The following is a 19,172-nucleotide window of genomic DNA, read 5'->3' as shown; positions in this document are numbered from 1 at the left end:
CAATATATCACTTTCTTGACTTTTGGCAGAATCAATTGCTCCTTTCATCAAGTCTCCTTAGCTGTAGTATTCTAAGTAATATTTTCCACATTATAAAATAGCTGTGTTAAGGTATTTAAAATATTTTAAAATAGTTTATAAAATATATCTGCCACCTTAGCTTGCAAGCAATTATTTAATGCCTAATCCAACTTTGAATTTACAGTGTGGACTCTCGTGCACATTAGTTGTAATGAAGTCATCTGGTTAGAGGTGGCTTTCAGTCAGAGTGAAGAGGGTACCTTTTCCAGACTCAATTCCTGTTACATAAACTTTGAGACAAGCAGAGGTGACGTTTCTGTATTGCCTCAGGGCAGTGTCGGTTTCAGGGTCAAGAGTGGCAATCTCACATCTTGTTTCAAGCTAGAAAATTAAGTAGCAATTCCACATAAGCAAGAATAGAGAGATATATAGAAGTACAGGACATTAACTGAGTGGTTACCCATGAATAGCTTTTAAGATTGTTTCTGAAGCACAGTGTTTAGTGGAGACTAGCAATTATCACTTAATAAGCTCGCTGTAAGTAGACAACTCAAATCAACCAGGACCGAAGTTCCCCAAGGGAGCTATCCAGTCATCCCTTTAATCAACTCATTACCCATTTTCTGTTAGGCAGAGATGCCACAATGTTTCTTTAAAAAGGTGGCATTTGGTGGATCATCTTAAGAAAAACAGGGTAGCATTTTGATTTTATAATCATTTGAAATCTGGGAAAATACCTGTGTGTGCCTAAGAAAAAAAATTGTTTCAACTAATTTAATTTAAAAAGCAAATGTAATGATATTCATTTCCAAGGGTGTGAAAAACGTGATTTTAAAATCACTGTATCTGAAAGAAAACATCTTTTTGCCTAAACCAAGGTTTCTAAAACGTTTTTTTCCTCATAATTGTCCTCCTTTCCCCCAAAGAGAAAGTTTAAATTAAATTTAAATTCTCCTTAGTGAGAGAAATAAAGGGATAATATTTTGTTGGGTAGCATTGAACTTTGAAGGGGCACACACCACTGTAATGTCTAAGATATTTTTCCTCTCCAAGAACAAAGTTTCAGAATGCATGGCTTATGCCCATTAACAGGGAGAACTGCAAATTCGAATAGTAGCCAGTTAGTTTTTGGGATACTGATGGCCCAGGTGGCATCCCCTTGCTGTTTCTAATAACGCTAAGATTCAGTGTTCTTCTCACAGTTACCTTACCCCTGGATGGGGGTGTTCTTGGGTTTTCCTCATCTTTAAAATGAGACAGTAGTCCCTTAAAGTTTCAGGGACAAAGGAATATTTTGAAAATACTTTGAAATCTGTTTTCCTGAAAGGCTATATATTATCTGGTGATTTTCCTTACCTATTATTTAGCAAAGATGCCTGGTGGTATTCCTTCCCTTAAACACTGCCTTATTACTTCCTAGACATACTAAACATACTTTAAAATAGACATTTGTTTTTATCCACTTCCAGAAAGGCTGTAATAAATTTACATTTATCACAGGATTGTTACAAGGATTATTTAACATATGTAAAATAGACTAGCACAATAAACTTTCAAGTGTAAAACACAGAGCCATAAGTTAATTATGAAAGAAACAATGTACAGTCTGGAAAGGCAAAGAGCTTACTGTGAAAGTGATTGGATTGTTGACATAATCACAATACTATTATGGCATCTAAAAAATTAACAGTAATTAATATGATCAATTATCCAAGTACATGTTCACATTTCCCTGAGATCCTCATAAAATGTTGACAGTTGGTTTGTTTGAATCAAGATCCATACAAGATTCACACACTGCATTTACTTGGTAAGTCTCTTAAATCTCTTAATTTTAGATTCCTCTTCCTTTTTCTTACTTGCCACTTATTTGGGGAAGAAACTTTATCATTTGTCCAGAAGGATTTCCCACCCTCTGGATCTTGCTTGACTGCCTCCTTGTGGTGGTGTTAACATGTACCTCTATTTCTCTATTTTTTGTTAACTTGATAGTTGGATATGGAGGCTTTCTCAGACAGGTTTGATGTTTTGGATGAGAATGCTTCTTAGATGCTGCCATCCAGTTCTTTCTTCTTTTTTTTTATTTTTAGAGTTAGCCAGCTACTTCTAATGACACCTCAGAAGGGTCAGAATATCTAGTACTCAGTGGTAATGTTGATCAGTGTGTTCAAGTACGGCTGCCTGATTTGTTCATTAAAAAGTTTCCAACAGCCTTTCATCTGATGTCATCTTCTTAACATGTCTTCCTGGGTTTTAGTGTCTTGTAGCCAGGGTTATGCATGTGACTTAAATTCCACAAACTAGAGGCACTTGTGTATAGTGAAGAATCCAGAATTGAGTGGGGGAGTGGAAGAATCTTTCTTGATGGGCTATTTAATAGTGAAGGTGATATGGCTGTGGAGCTGGTGGCTATAGAGGTGGCTCTGCCTTGGGCAAATGGCTTCCTGATCATGGCACGAGCAGCATTTCTTTCATGGCCCTGTCCTAGAGCATGGGTTTGTGGGCCACTCCCCATGCTTAGTTAGCTTACAGACTGTTTCTCAACCATCCCAACCCTTTGTAGTACACCATGCAATAAATCCCTTCTGGCCTAAACTATACTTAAGGGTGGATTTTGTTCTCTGCCTTGAACACTGGCCAATGCACCTCCTCTAAGCATTGTCAGCAATTGTAAAACCACTGTCTCTCTGATATAAAAAAAAAAGTTAATTTAGTTAATTTGTTAATAGTTTGCTAAGTATGTAGAAAAATATATTCTAGGAAGATAAATATTTTTTAAACAAAAAAATCCTATAGCTATTTCACATTCCATTGTATAAACTTTCTAAAGAGAAACATAGAAGTACTTTTTAAACATTTAAAATTTAATCTATGTTAAGAGAAATTAATCCATGTCCATTAACGAAGACATGGATTTATTGAAAGGTAGTTTAAATATTGTAACAAAGTTTTAATTCAACAATGTGAACTACAAGGTAGAAATCTTCAAAATCTAGGAAAGATATTTTTATTCAATATTTTAATGTTCAAACAAATTGAAATAATAATACAGTGACCATACACTGTCACCTGGATTCTACAATTGACATTGTTATATTTGCTTTTCACATATCTAGCCGCCTAAGCATCCTCTATTCACACATTAATCCATCTTATTTTTTGGATACACTTCGAAATAAATCACAAACATGTATATACTCTCTACATCTAAACACTCCAGCATAGCAGGATTTTTTCCCTTTCGATACAGTATTTGGCCACTGGAGGGCTTCCAAATGCCATAAAATGCACTGGAAAGTAAATTAGTCTGGTATCCTAAAGTGTCAAGTATGGGAAAAGTCTAGGAAAGGAGTTGCATGATCAATGACATCAACTGAGCAACTCAGTCTGAAATCTAGCAAGAAGACTGCAACCCCTTCTATCTTTACCCTCAGAACTCCCTCTTTTTACAGCTCCTATAATTATAAATGAAAAAATACATAACTGGCCCCTCTTCCCCTCAAATGATTTGTGCTATTGAAGGTAGCAATTCTTTAGATCAGAATCTCAGAAAGCCTGAGGGAAATCAATAGGTTATATTTGCGGAAAGGAGTTGGTATTATGAATTCATTGTTAATTGGTTGATTTTTATTCTCCATGAGGGCAATTTGTTTTATCACTTATCCCCAGCACATGAAACACTGCCTGGCACATACCAGTTCTCAATAAATATATGCTGAATGAAGGAGTGAATTAGAGGGTGTGATTCCAAATATAATCACACATGTAATGTCATTACTAATCAAAGATTCCTTATTTTAACAAAAATAAGCCTTAAAAAAAAATAAAAGCATAGTTTGGTTATTCTACACCTGGGGCTGTACCTACACAAAAATGACGTTATTTTTCCATACACTAATGTAGCCATACGTCAGCAGGAAATTCACCACAGGCCTCTCTTGCCTTGGCTTCTGGGGCTCTGACCCAGGTGGGGCAGGTCCTGAAGAGTAGCCTAGGGCTGGGCAGAAGCAGCACTGCCTGCTGGTTGGGCCACAGGAAAGCTCCCCAGAAATTGGAGGCACTTTTCCGACACTCTGAGGCTCCCCAGAAATAAATGTCAAGTTTTGAAATGGGACTGATTTCTTCTCTCAGTCAGTAGAGGCAGGGACTAGTGGAATTTGAATCATTATTGTTAATGTTATTCCCCTTTTGGATCTTCAGACTGGAGGAAATTCAAGTACACAGCCATTTAAAAATTACCTCAAAGTGATACTTTTCTCTGATCATTCCTTGGCTGGAATGGCATTTCCATATTCAGCACAAGTTCATCAAACTAGCATACATCTCAACAGTTACTATGAGATTTAAAAAAAAAAAATATTTTTGTCTCTACAGGAGAATAAGAGAAATTATTTTTTGATTGAGCTTCTACAGAGAGCAACATAAACACTAATTTCAAATCTATTATATTTCCTGTTAGAGATCACAATGGCAGCATACCTAGGTGAGAGTCAAAAGATGGCGAGAGTGGAGAGACTTAAAAAACCATAAAATCACCTCATATTTTATACTCAAAATAGGTATTTAGAGAAATTTATAAACTATAGCAAGTTAGATATGCAAAATCATCTCTTGATACAACGAATGTTGCCCTGTCACTAAAGAAATGTGTGATCTGTAGGCCTCCACAAGACTTTCAAATGGCACAGTGATGATGACTGTTGGTAAAGGATACCTGGAGAAAATACACCCTTTCACGCAAACCATCCATCAGAAGCTCCCTGCCACTTGGTGGAATGTGGCAGAATCCAAGCATTGAGTGTGGATGAAACAGACCAATTAGTCAAAGAGTCATTTGTTCTTTCTAAGAATGTTTCTTCACTATGTCTTCCACTAGTCACTGGTACATTCAGAATCAGAAACATGCAGTAAGTGAAATTTTCATAATGGTAAATTTATCCAATTTAATTAAATTTCTATTTTTTTCTATCTTTATGACTTTTTCAATTTATTTTGATGTTAGAAGTTCTTTTTGTAAATAGTGGTGATGGATGATAGTTCTCTTTTTTTTTTTAATTGTTCTTACACCTTGGCAAAAATGATAGTAAAAATTCCATGTTAGTCTCAAATTATTTTGGAAATTTTACTGTACATAAAAGTTCAATGCCTAGAAAGTCTAAAAGTTTCCTAAATTAAGATTCTATAATGTAAAAGATAAAATAAAATAATCAACAATTACGTGAATTCATTTTTCCCATGTAGGTATTGGACATGAAACTGAATAGATTGAAAACTATTGATTGGTAGGGAAGGGATTCTTGTTTTTTCATCCCCTAAAGCATGTCAAATTCTCTCAAGGACTGTAATAAAATCAATGGAGAAAAAACAGTTTCTGAAGTCAACTGCCAAAGTTTAAGTTTAATTCCTAGCTCTACCATTTATTAGCTGCGTGATCTTTGTCAAATTGCAAAACCCACTGTGCCTCAGTTTCCTTATTCATACAATGGGAACAATACTATCTACATCATAGAGCTGTTGAGAGGATTAAATCAGGTAACCCATTTAAGAAGCTCAGTATACTGCCTGACATAAATGTAAATTTCCTACTGGCAGTATAAGTTAATGTTTACACTAAGGTGCTATAATAAAAGACTCCAAAATACATTGTTTTTAATAAGATAAAAGGTTATTTCTTCCCCTTGTAACAGTCTGGCAAAGATAGACAGACTCTGCTCCATGAGTTCACACAGGGACCCAGTTGGCAGTGTGTCTCTACTAACCTTTACATATGGATTCTCTATCTGAGTGAAAGCAACTACTTTTTTTTTCCATGTGGGTTGAGGTAGCTCAGAAGTACCATGTCCCCATTCTAGCCCAAGAGTAAGGACATAGAGTGTGGAGAGTAAGCAATTTTCATTTTTAAGAACATTGAGGCAGAAATGACACCTGTCACTTCCACTCATATTTTATTAGTCAAAACCTAGTTTACATGGCCATACTGAGCTGCAGGGGAGGCTAGGAAATATCTCTAGCTGGGCAACCAGGCCCACCCATCATTCAGAGTGCAGAAGAGGAGTCCATTATTAAAAGGAAAAAAAGAGAGTTGATACTCAGAGATCATAAAAGCCTCTGCCACACTACATATCCTTTTTTAATTATTGTGGTAAAATATCCACAGCCTAAAATTTTAACAATTTTTAAATGAACAGTTCAGTGACATTAAGTATATTCACATTGTTGTGAGCCATTATCTTCCTAACTTTTTCATCATCCCAAATTGAAGTTTTGTACCTATTAAACATTAACTACCCATTACCCTCCCCTACCAGTCCCTGATAACCACCATTCTATTTTTTGTCTCTGAATTTGACTAATCTAGACACCTAATATAAATGAAATAAGACAGTATTTTTCCTTGGTGTCTGGCTTATTTCACTTAGCATAATGTTTCCAAGGTTCATCCATGTTGTAGCATGAATCAGAATTTCACTCCTTTTTTTTTTTTTTTTTCAGAGGGCATCTCTCATATTTATTGATCAAATGGTTGTTAACAACAATAAAATTCTGTATAGGGGGGTCAATGCTCAATGTACAATCATTAATCCATCTCAAGTCTAATTCTCGTCAGTCTCCAATCTTAAGGATAACGAACAAGTTCTTACATGGTGAACGAATTCTTACATAGTGAATAAATTCTTACATGGTGAACAGTACAAGGGCATTCATCACAGAAACTTTCGGTTTTGATCACGCATTATGAACTATAAACAATCAGGTCAAATATGAATATTCATTTGATTTTTATACTTTATTTATATGTGGATCCCACATTTCTCCCTTTATTATTATTATTATTTTTATTTTTAATAAAATGCTGAAGTGGTAGGTAGATGCAAGATAAAGGTAGAAAACATAATTTAGTGTTGTAGGAGAGCAATTGTAGATGATCAGGTGTGTGCCTGTAGACTGTGTTAATCCAAGCTAGACAAGGGCAATAAACCATCCATGGATGCAGAAGATTTCTCGCAAAACGGGGGATGAGGTTCTGAGCCTCACCTCTGTTGATCCCCAATTTCTCACCTGATGGCCCCCCTGCGACTGTGCCTGTCTTAGGTTGTTCCTCCCTTGAGGAATCTTACCCGTCTCTGGCTAACCAGTCATCTTCCGGGGCCATACAGGGAAATGTAAAGTTGGTAAGTGAGAGAGAAGCCATATTGTTTGCAAAGGTTAGCTTTTTACTTCTTTGCAGATTTATGCCCTGTGGCTTCTATGCCCAGCACTTGTCTGGAGGTATCTTTACCACCTGGAGGAATTATGATACTCGGTAAATTTGATATGAGGCACGAATTAAGGGTTGTAATTAGGAAGGAAGAAGAAAAGCTATAGAGGTAGCAGATGAAAGAAAACATGGGAGGATTGATTATTTCTTTGACATATCTTCTTGTAGAGTACCTTAAGTATGTATAGGTTTTAAACTACTAACTAATTTGTACACACATATTAACATAATAGGAATATGGTAACATAAACAAAGCAAATCTATAATTACCAGCCATCTCCAGTGAAGCCAAGAAAACCATTTAGGCACCCTAGGCATTTGTGAAAATTTGTCTATGATATGATGGATATTGTCCAACTGTACTTGAACAGTCAGAGAAATCAGACAAATTAAAGCAGCCCATTTCTGGGTTCTGTTCACCTCCCATATGTCCTTTTAACCGTAGATAGTCTATAGTCATAAGATTTTGGAGTGCTACACCATGCACCCCTCCCAACACCTGGTTGAGTTCCAACAGTACAGATCTGGTCAAATTTGTTGTCTCACTGTATGCACATGCCAGCCTAGACATCTCCCTCCTCATTCCAATGGCAAGTCCAGGAAACGGTGGGGTGGACGCAGCCACGACCGCAGCATCGCCCGGATCCCTGTGGAGGCTTTTTGATGATCATCCCCCGGCACGAGTCCTCCAGAGAGTGCTGATGCCGGAAGCTCCTCCTCATATCGGATCTTAGTTCATTTTCTGGGTATCCAAGCTAGGCCTTGATCTTCTGCATAGAAACAAACAGACCCTTTGCCCACACTTTGACATGCCCTCTATACCACTGTGCAGAACTTAATTGGAGGTCAGCACACAGGGCCTACTTGTCCTCTCTCTGTTGTGCAGCCCACCCTCCCCTTTCTCCCTCCCCACCATGCATGCTAATCTTAATACCCCCCTTCTCTTTCCCCCCCTTATCCCTCCCTGCCCACCCATCCTCCCCAGTTCCTTTCCCTTTGGTACCTGTTAGTCCATTTTTGGGTTCTGTAATTCAGCTGCTGTTTTGTTCCTTCAGTTTTTCCTTTGTTCTTATACTCCTCAGATGAGTGAAATCATTTGGTATTTCTCTTTCTCCGCTTGGCTTATTTCACTGAGCATAATACTCTCCAGCTCCATCCATGTTGCTGCAAATGGTTGGATTTTTCCACTTCTTATGACTGAGTAGTATTCCATTGTGTGTATGTACCACATCTTCTTTATCCATTCATCTACCGATGGACATTTAGGTTGCTTCCAATTCTTGGCTATTGTAAATAGTGCTGCGATAAACATAGGGGTGCATCTGTCTTTCTCAAACTTGATTGCTGCGTTCTTAGGGTAAATTCCTAGGAGTGGAATTCCTGGGTCAAATGGTAGGTCTGTTTTGAGCATTTTGATGAACCTCCAAACTGCTTTCCACAATGGTTGAACTAATTTACATTCCCACCAGCAGTGTAGGAGGGTTTCCCTTTCTCCACAGCCTCGCCAACATTTGTTGTTGTTTGTCTTTTGGATGGCAGCTATCCTTACTGGTGTGAGGAGATACCTCATTGTAGTTTTAATTTGCATTTATCTGATAATTAGCGATGTGGAGCATCTTTTCATGTGGCTCTTGGCCATCTGTATTTCTTTTTTAGAGAACTGTCTGTTCAGTTCCTCTGCCCATTTTTTTTTTTTTTTTTTTGCAGGAACTTCTCCTGTGTATTTTTTTTTTTCTTGAGAGGTCATCTCTCATATTTATTGATCAAATGGTTGTTAACAACAATAAAATTCTGTATAGGGGGGTCAATGCTCAATGTACAATCATTACTCCATCTCAAGTCTAATTCTCGTCAGTCTCCAATCTTCTGAAGCATAACGAACAAGTTCTTACATGGTGAACGAATTCTTACATAGTGAATAAATTCTTACATGGTGAACAGTACAAGGGCATTCATCACAGAAACTTTCGGTTTTGATCATGCATTATGACATATAAACAATCAGGTCAAATATGAATATTCGTTTGATTTTTGTACTTGATTTATATGTGGATCCCACATTTCTCCCTTTATTATTATTATTATTTTTATTTTTATTTTTATTTTATTTCTTTTTTGAAAGGGCATCTCTCATATTTATTGATCAAATGGTTGTTAACAACAATAAAATTCAGTATAGGGGGGGTCAACGCTCAATGTACAATCATTAATCCATCTCAAGCCTAATTCTCGTCAGTCTCCAATCTTCTGAAGCATAAGGAACAAGTTCTTACATGGTGAACGAATTCTTACATAGTGAATAAATTCTTACATGGTGAACAGTACAAGGGCATTCATCACAGAAACTTTTGGTTTTGATCATGCATTATGACCTATAAACAATCAGGTCAAATATGAATATTCGTTTGATTTTTGTACTTGATTTATATGTTGATCCCACATTTCTCCTATTATTATTATTATTTTTATTTTTAATAAAATGCTGAAGTGGTAGGTAGATGCAAGATAAAGGTAGAAAACATAGTTTAGTGCTGTAAGAAGGCAAATGTAGATGATCAGATGATCAGGTGTGTGTCTATGGACTAAGTATTAATCCAGGCTAGACAAGGGCAGCAAGATATCCACGGATGCAGAAGATTTCTCTCAAAGCAGGGGGGGTGAGGTTCTGAGCCTCACCTCTGTTGATCCCCAAATTCTCACCTGATGGCCCCCCTGCGACTGTGCCTGTCTTAGGTTGTTCCTCCCTTGAGGAATCTTACCCGTCTCTGGCTAACCAGTCATCTTCCGGGGCCATACAGGGAAATGTAAAGTTGCTAAGTGAGAGAGAAGCCATATTGTTTGCAAAGGTTAGCTTTTTACTTCTTTGCAGATTTATGCCCTGTGGCTTCTATGCCCAGCACTTGTCTCGAGGTATTTTTACCGCCTGGAGGAATTATGATACTCGGTAAATTCGATATGAGGCACGAATTCTATTTTAAGGGTTGTAATTAGGAAGGAAGAAGAAAAGCTGTAGATGTAGCATATGAAGGAAACATGGGAGGATTGATTATTTCTTTGACATATCTTCTTGTATAGTACCTTAAGTATGTATAGGTTTTAAACTACTAACAAATTTGCACACCCATATTAACATAATAGGAATACGGTGACATAAACAAAGCAAATCTATAATTACCATCCATCTCCAGTGAAGCCAAGAAAACCATTTATGCACCCTAGGCATTTGTGAAAATTTGTCTATGATATGATGGATATTGTCCAACTGTACTTGAACAGTCTGAGAGAAATCAGACAAATTAAAGCAGCCCATTTCTGGGATCTGTTCACATCCCATATGTTCTTTTAACCGTAGATAGTCTATAGTCATAAGATTTTGGAGTGCTACACCTTGCACCCCTCCCACCTCCTGGTTGAGTTCCAACATTACAGATCCGGTCAAATTCGTTGTCTCACTGTATGCACATGCCAGCCTAGACATCTCCCTCCTCATTCCTATGGCAAGTCCAGGAGATGGTGGGCTGGATGCAGCCACAACCGCAGCATCGTCCAGATCCCTGTGGAGGCGTTTTGATGATCATCCCCCGGCACAAGTCCTCCAGAGAGTGCTGATGCCGGAAGCTCCTCCTCATAGTGTATCTTAGTTCATGTTCTGGGTATCCAAGCCAGGCCTTGATCTTCTTCATAGAAACAAACCAGACCCTTTGCCCACACTTTGACATGCCCTCTATACCACTGTGCAGAACTCATTGGAGGTCAGCACACAGTAACTGCTTTTTTTAAATTTAATTTAATTTTTTTTATTAAGAGAAAGGAATATTATCAGAAAAGAGTACCTCCATAGCTGATCATCTGACACCCTTTAAGCGATCAACATTAAGGATATTTAAAGCATGCGTTGATCTTTGATTTACCAATAGTTTTATCCTATCAAGGAGTAATCCCCCTTTTCTTTCTTTCTTTCTTTCTTTTTTTTTTTTTTTAATTTTTAATCTATACTTACATGAAGAATACTATGTTTACTATGCTCTCCCCTATATCAGGTCCCCCCTAAAAACCACATTACGGTTACTGTCCATCAGCTTAGCAAAATGTTGTAGAGTCACTACTTGTCCTCTCTGTGTTGTGCAGCCCACCCTTCCCTTTCTCCCTCCCCACCGTGCATGCTAATCTTAATACCCCCTTCTTCTTCCCCCCCCTTATCCCTCCCTTCCCACCCATCCTCCCCAGTTCCTTTCCCTTTGGTACCTGTTAGTCCATTTTTGGGTTCTGTAATTCTGCTGCTGTTTTGTTCCTTCAGTTTTTCCTTTGTTCCTATACTCCTCAGATGAGTGAAATCATTTGGTATTTCTCTTTCTCCGCTTGGCTTATTTCACTGAGCATAATACTCTCCAGCTCCATCCATGTTGCTGCAAATGGTTGGATTTTTCCACTTCTTATGGCTGAGTAGTATTCCATTGTGTATATGTACCACATCTTCTTTATCCATTCATCTACCGATGGACATTTAGGTTGCTTCCAATTCTTGGCTATTGTAAATAGTGCTGCGATAAACATAGGGGTGCATCTGTCTTTCTCAAACTTGATTGCTGTGTTCTTAGGGTAAATTCCTAGGAGTGGAATTCCTGGGTCAAATGGTAGGTCTGTTTTGAGCATTTTGATGAACCTCCAAACTGCTTTCCACAATGGTTGAACTAATTTACATTCCCACCAGCAGTGTAGGAGGGCTCCCCTTTCTCCACAGCCTCACCAACATTTGTTGTTGTTTGTCTTTTGGATGGCAGCTATCCTTACTGGTGTGAGGTGATACCTCATTGTTGTTTTAATTTGCATTTCTCTGATAATTAGCGATGTGTAGCATCTTTTCATGTGTCTGTTGGCCATCTGTATTTCTTTTTTATAGAACTGTCTGTTCAGTTCCTCTGCCCATTTTTTAATTGGGTTATTTGTTTTTTGTTTGTTGAGGTGTGTGAGCTCTTTATATATTCTGGACGTCAAGCCTTTATCGGATCTGTCATTTTCAAATATATTCTCCCATACTGTAGGGTTCCTTTTTGTTCTATTGATGGTGTCTTTTGCTGTACAGAAGCTTTTCAGCTTAATATAGTCCCACTTGTTCATTTTTGCTATTGTTTTCCTTGCCCGGGGAGATATTTCAAGAAGAGGTCACTCATGTTTATGTCTAAGAGGTTTTTGCCTATGTTTTTTTCCAAGAGTTTAATGGTTTCATGACTTACATTCAGGTCTTTGATCCATTTTGAGTTTACCTTTGTATATGGGGTTAGACAATGGTCCAGTTTCATTCTCCTACATGTAGCTGTCCAGTTTTGCCAGCACCATCTGTTGAAGAGACTGTCATTTTGCCATTGTATGTCCATGGCTCCTTTATCAAATATTAATTGACCATATATGTTTGGGTTAATTTCTGGAGTCTCTAATCTGTTCCACTGGTCTGTGGCTCTGTTCTTGTGCCAGTACCAGTTTTTCTCTTGATTACTATGGCTTTGTAGTAGAGCTTGAAGTTGGGGAGTGAGATCCCCCCTACTTTATTCTTCTTTTTCAGGATTGCTTTGGCTATTCAGGGTCTTTGGTGTTTCCATATGAATTTTTGAATTATTTGTTCCAATTCATTGAAGAATGTTGCTGGTAATTTGAGAGGGATTGCATCAAATCTGTATATTGCTTTGGGCAGGATGGCCATTTTGACGATATTAATTCTTCCTAGCCATGAGCATGGGATGAGTTTCCATTTGTTAGTGTCCCCTTTAATTTCTCTTAAGAGTGACTTGTAGTTTTCAGAGTATAAGTCTTTCACTTCTTTGGTTAGGTTTATTCCTAGGTATTTTATTCTTTTTGATGCAATGGTGAATGGAATTGTTTTCCTGATTTCTCTTTCTATTGATTCATTGTTAGTGTATAGGAAAGCTACAGATTTCTGTGTGTTAATTTTGTATCCTGCAACTTTGCTGTATTCCGATATCAGTTCTAGTAGTTTTGGAGTGGAGTCTTTAGGGTTTTTTATGTACAGTATCATATCATCTGCAAATAGTGACAGTTTAACTTCTTCTTTACCAATCTGGGTTCCTTGTATTTCTTTGTTTGGTCTGATTGCCGTGGCTAGGACCTCCAGTACTATGTTAAATAACAGTGGGGAGAGTGGGCATCCCTGTCTGGTTCCCGATCTCAGAGGAAATGCTTTCAGCTTCTCGCTGTTCAGTATAATGCTGGCTGTGGGTTTATCATATATGGCCTTTATTATGTTGAGGTACTTGCCCTCTATTCCCATTTTGCTGAGAGTTTTTATCATGAATGGATGTTGAATTTTGTCAAATGCTTTTTCAGCATCTATGGAGATGATCATGTGGTTTTTGTCTTTCTTTTTGTTGATGTGGTGGATGATGTTGATGGATTTTCGAATGTTGTACCATCCTTGCATCCCTGGGATGAACCCCACTTGGTCATGGTGTATGATCCTTTTGATACACTGTTGAATTCTGTTTGCTAATATTTTATTGAGTATTTTTGCATCTACATTCATCAGGGATATTGGTGTGTAATTTTCTTTTTTGGTGGGGTCTTTGCCTGGTTTTGATATTGGACTCTTTTTTAAAGCTAATACTACTACACTGTATGGATATACTACATTTTGTTTATCCATTCACTTATCAGTGGAAATTCAGGTTGTTCCCACCTTTTGGCTAGTGTCACATTATATATTCTTAATAAATTACTTGAATCATTATTTAAATTTTAACTTAGTACTTTTAGGAGGATCTCATGTAAGCCACACAATCAAACAAGGATTGACTCTGAATTTCACATCTCATCACCCCAAAACAAATGGACTGTACTAATAAAATTACTGTGATAATAATTCATCTTTGTGCCATATAAATGCAAGTCACTTAAGCTTTCTCAACTTCATCATTTGTAGAAGAACAATAGACACCAAAAGCAAAAGCAACAAAAAGCAAAAATTGACAAATGGGACTAAGAAGAGCAAACTAAGAAGCTTTTGCACAGCAAAGGAAACTATCAACAAAATGAAAAGGCATCCCACTGAATGGGAGATTTAAATCATCTCTCTGATAAAGGCTAAAACCCAAGATATATTAAAAAACTCATGCAACTCAATAGGAAAACAAAAACAATCCACCAATCAATCCAATTAAAAATGGACAAAAGGTCTGAACAGACATTTTTCCAAAGACATACAGATGGCTAACAGATAAATGTAATGATACTCTGTCATTAATCATCAGGGAAATGTAAATCAAAACCATGATGTGGTATCACCTCATATCTATTAGAATGGCTATTATCAAAAAGACTAGAAATAAGTGTTCGCGAGGCTGTGAAGAAAACAGAACACTCATGCACTATTGGTGGGAATGTAAATTGCACAGCCACCATGGAAAGTAGTATGGAAGTTCCTCAAAAAAGTAAAACTAGAACTACCATACAATCCAGTAATTCTGCTTCTGGGTATTTATCTGAAGAAAAATAAAGCACTAATCCACACCCCCATGTTCAGTACAGCACTATTTACAGTAGCTAAATATAGAAATAATCTAAATGTCCATTAATGGATAAAGAAATTGTGAGATAGACACACACACACACACACCACACATGAGTATTACTCAACCATAAACAGAATGAAATCTTGCTGTTTGTGACAACATGGATTGACCTTAAGGGTAATATGCTAAGACTTTACAATCTCTCTTATATGTAGAATCTTAAAAACCAAAAGTCCTAAGCTCATACATACAGAGAACAGACTGGTGGTTGCCAGAGATGGAGGGCAGGAAATGGAAAGAACGGGTAAACTGTTTTGTGTTTCTTTTTTTTTTTTTTTAGTTTAAATAAGTTAAATAATAATAATAAAAAAAAACAATCTGTCTGACAGGGTTGTTAGGTGATAAAACACATAAAGCACCTAGAATAGTGAGTGCTATATAAATCTTGTTTGTGTTAGCAATTTTTCGTATCAGTATTTCAGGTACAATGGACAATGTAGGTTGCCCAACCAATGTTCGTTTTCTTCTTCTGCCTTCCTAACAGATCCTTTGTTCAGATATCTTCTCCTTGCCCTTGGAGCCCATGAGACTTACAGGTGCTAGCTGGATTCTCAGCTCCAAGGACAGAACTCTAAATGTACTAAGCCAACTATGTTGATCCATTCTCTACTGCTAAGAATAGGCAAATAATCCAGTTCTGGTCAATTCAATTCCAGATGTTTGAGACTTCTGGAAGGGATTCTCATTTTTAAAGACAGTGACAAAAAATCTGTCTCTCTTGCTAGACATGAACCAGGAGACACACTGCCCTGATTTCTGCTGATTCAGCTAAGGAGAATTAGTGAGCGAGTGCCCCAGTTTCCTGACTGCATGCCCGAAACTACCATACAGCTGGATTTTCAGTTATGTGAACCAATCAGATCCCAGTGATTTAGGCCAGCTGACTTGTTTACTTATTCATTTTATTTGCAGCTGAAAGTATCCGAACTGACACAGATCAATCATAACTGCCAAAGAGAATTCTAGTACTAGACTATGATTTCTGGTATCCTGCAGTTGGAGAAAAGGGATCATGGAAAGTGGGGAAATAAAAAAACGTTTTGGAAAAATGTTAAGAATGTGATTTTTAGAATATGTATTCAATAGATATCAAATGTATATTGTCACCCAGAGATTACAAAATTTTCTTTTTTGAAAGAATGGCAAGGGCTAAAGGATGGATGAAGCAGTCTCCTAAGAATGTTAAAATAACACCAAAATGAGAAGAAGAACTTCACACACTTCTTCACTGTGGAAAGTAATAATCAGTTAAATGTAGGAGACAGTATTCAGTACCCCAAACCTGTGGACAGAGGTGAGAGTTCATCTGGATGTAATTATCAAGTATAATGGGCACAGAGATAGAATGAAATGTAAGGGAAAGTAATGGTACCATTACATAACTCAAAGATTAAGTAATATCCCACCATCACTGCTATTTAGCCTGCCACTGGCTAACTCATTATCTTGAAAAAAAATCTTAGTTTTCTCCTCTATGTATAATAAAAAATTTTTCTGGTCTTTGTTTTGAGTTCCTGGCTCCTGGCCTCTACAACTCTTGCAATTTTCTGAATGATAGGACTATCTTCGTTATTCATAAATCCCTTGGATTGCATCTGATTATATGCTAATGAGATGGCTCAGGATGGGGACTGCTTACCAGAAAGACCAGACCTATGATTAGAGGGTTGGGGTTTTGAGTCACCCTGACCTTAGGGTGCTATATAGTAAGTGCTATATAAATGTTTTTTTGTGTTAACAATTTTTATAGGGCTTGGAGATGAACTTCAATCATATGGCCAATGTTGCTACGTAAAGAGACCAAGTAAAAACTCTGGAAACTGAAGCTCAGTTGGGTATTCTGATTGGTGGACACATTGATAAGCTGGGAGGGTGACGTACCCTGATTCTATGGGTAGAGGGCACAGAAGTTCTGTTTTCAGGACCCTCACAGAACACCCCATGTATCTCCTTTTACTGATTTTGATCTGTCTCCTTTATAATAACACTATAATTGTAAGTACAGTGCTTTCCTGAATTATGAGTCATTATAATGAATTATTGAAACTGAGAGGATCATGGGAATCCCCAAATTTGTAGCTGGACCCCCCAATGTGTGAAGTAAGGGCAGTTCTATGGAGGGCTGAGCCCTTAACTTGTGGCATCTGCACTAACTCTGGGTGGTCAATGGCAGAACTGAACTGCTGTACACCAATTGGTGTTGGAATACAATCTTTTGTAAAATAAAAATTTATTACCATTTTTAAAGTCAGTGGAAGCAATGTTTAGAAACAAAAAGTTTTCTCCCAAAATAGTACTTGATAATTCATCTTCATGCCACTTTGAAGAAAGCATTTTAACCTTAAATAATAGTAGCAATGGCTCTGGCTTCTTTACTTTTACTTGTAATTAGGCAAAACTGCAAAACATACCCACATAAAAAAACTTTTCACATCACCCAAATCTTACGCAATTACAATTCTGTAAATGGCATTCACTTTTACTTGAAAAGTAATACCAATGTTGACCCATCACAGTTGTTGCAAAAATATAAAATGTAAATTTTATTCCAGGGACCTAATTATATGATTTTGTGCAGTTCCTTTTTCTGTAGTGCTGTTGACAGTGAGAAGAGGGATATGCTGGGAGCTGCTTCCTAGTTGTACTGCTGAACTTGGGCTGACCCTTACTCCATCTGCAAACTGGCTCTGATTAGGTGAGTATTCTGTAGCCAAAGAACAAGCAAAACCAATTACAAAGGGGTTCAGCTTGCCCCCACTGATGCTGAAAAACCAACCTATGTAACTTTGAGATGAGGGGGCTTATAAAAACAACCCAGTGGAAATCAAATGGAGTTTTCATTCTGAGTTTCTCTATTTTTATTTGTATATAATATCCAGTAATTTCTTTATCTCATGAGTGGGTGTCAGAATGGGACGGTAATGTGATTGGCAGACAGATGTCAACAGACATTATTAAAGGATATAAAGTTTCTTTCATGACAAAGTATATAGAAACTCACTTATACCCAGACATCTCTGCAATAAACAGCCCAGCGTGACCCAGCGTGCTCTTAGTCTGAGATGCAGGCCTCCCTGACTCTCTGGTGCCCTGCTATGCCACTGACTCACTGGGATGCAGATCTCATTTCATTCCTGAAGAAGCTCCCACACCCCTACTTTTAATGATCTTTCTATCCTTCTGACTCCTCTGACCTCTTAGGTCCTGGCTATGTAGTTGCCTGCTTGGCACACTGCTGTAGCTGAGTGAGGGAATGGAAAATTGAGTCCCAGGTGTATCAGTCTCTAGCAGGACCTGGGCTATAAGATGACGACTATTCCTGCACCTCTGACCTAAATTTCTGTGCCTTATGCATTTATTTTATAGATCTCTGGGACTACAATTAAATAAGAGAACAGACAGATAAAAAAAAATTTAGAAATAGTGTTTAATAGTGTTACACATCTCTGTGACCTGGAAAGTAAGATTGACGTTAAGATTTGGCTACTAATACTAACCAACTGTAAGTGGCATGACAGGGTAATCTGTTGGAAATGGAATGAAGAAGAAAAGTGCTTCACTATAGCCCTCAAAGAAATACTTTGTAATTTAAAGAATTTGCTGAAATGAATACTGAAATGGAGGCTCAGAGGAAGCAGAAGGTCCCAGGGCTGGGTAAGGAGTGGCAAGGATGACTTGAGTACATAGCAGCAGGGGTGTATTAGTTTGCTGCTAAAACAAAGTACCACAGTCTGGTCACAGGCTGGGTGGTTGGAACAACAGAAATTGTTTTTCTCACAGTTCTGGAGGCTGGAAGTCTGAAACCCAGGTGTGGGCAGAGCTGGTTCCTTCTGAGGTCTCTCTCCCGACTTGTAGATGGCTGTCCTCATGTTCACATGGTGGTCTCCCTCTCTGTGTGTCTATCCAAATTTCCTCTTCTTAAAAAGACACCAGTCATACTGGATTAGGGGCCACACTAACTGACCTCATTTTAACTCATTTACTTCTCTGAAGACCCCCATCTCCTACAGCCACACTCTGAGGCTCTGGGGGTTAGGACTTCAACATCTGAATATTTGAGGGGAAACAAGTCAGCCCATAACATGGGGCTAGCGAAGGTGGGAATTAAATCTTTTGAAAAAGAAGAGGGGAGAGGAAAATGTCCAGGAATGTAAAGAAGCAACGATTCTAGGTTGCTCCTAAGAAAAAAGGTGGAGACAAAGTCTGCAGGGGGTACAGTGGGCTGTCAGGGCTGCTTTAGAGACTGCCCCAGAAATTTAGATATTTTCCATCCCTTCTGTTACAGGCTTAAGTTCTTAAGAATCTTAAGAATG

At 37.9% G+C, this 19,172-nt stretch overlaps 1 protein-coding gene across 3 annotated transcripts in view; it reads left to right on the top strand.

Moving 5' to 3' along the window:
• The window catches only part of RSBN1L (round spermatid basic protein 1 like), a 191,746-nt gene that overhangs the window by 9,254 nt on the left and 163,320 nt on the right, over positions 1 to 19,172 (top strand). The window lies entirely within an intron of this gene.

Source organism: Manis javanica, chromosome 6 (assembly GCF_040802235.1).
Source record: "Manis javanica isolate MJ-LG chromosome 6, MJ_LKY, whole genome shotgun sequence".
NCBI classification, from domain to species: Eukaryota; Metazoa; Chordata; class Mammalia; order Pholidota; family Manidae; genus Manis; species Manis javanica.
The sequence above is the reverse complement of the archived record's forward strand: the minus strand, read 5'-3'. Positions and strand labels throughout refer to the sequence as shown.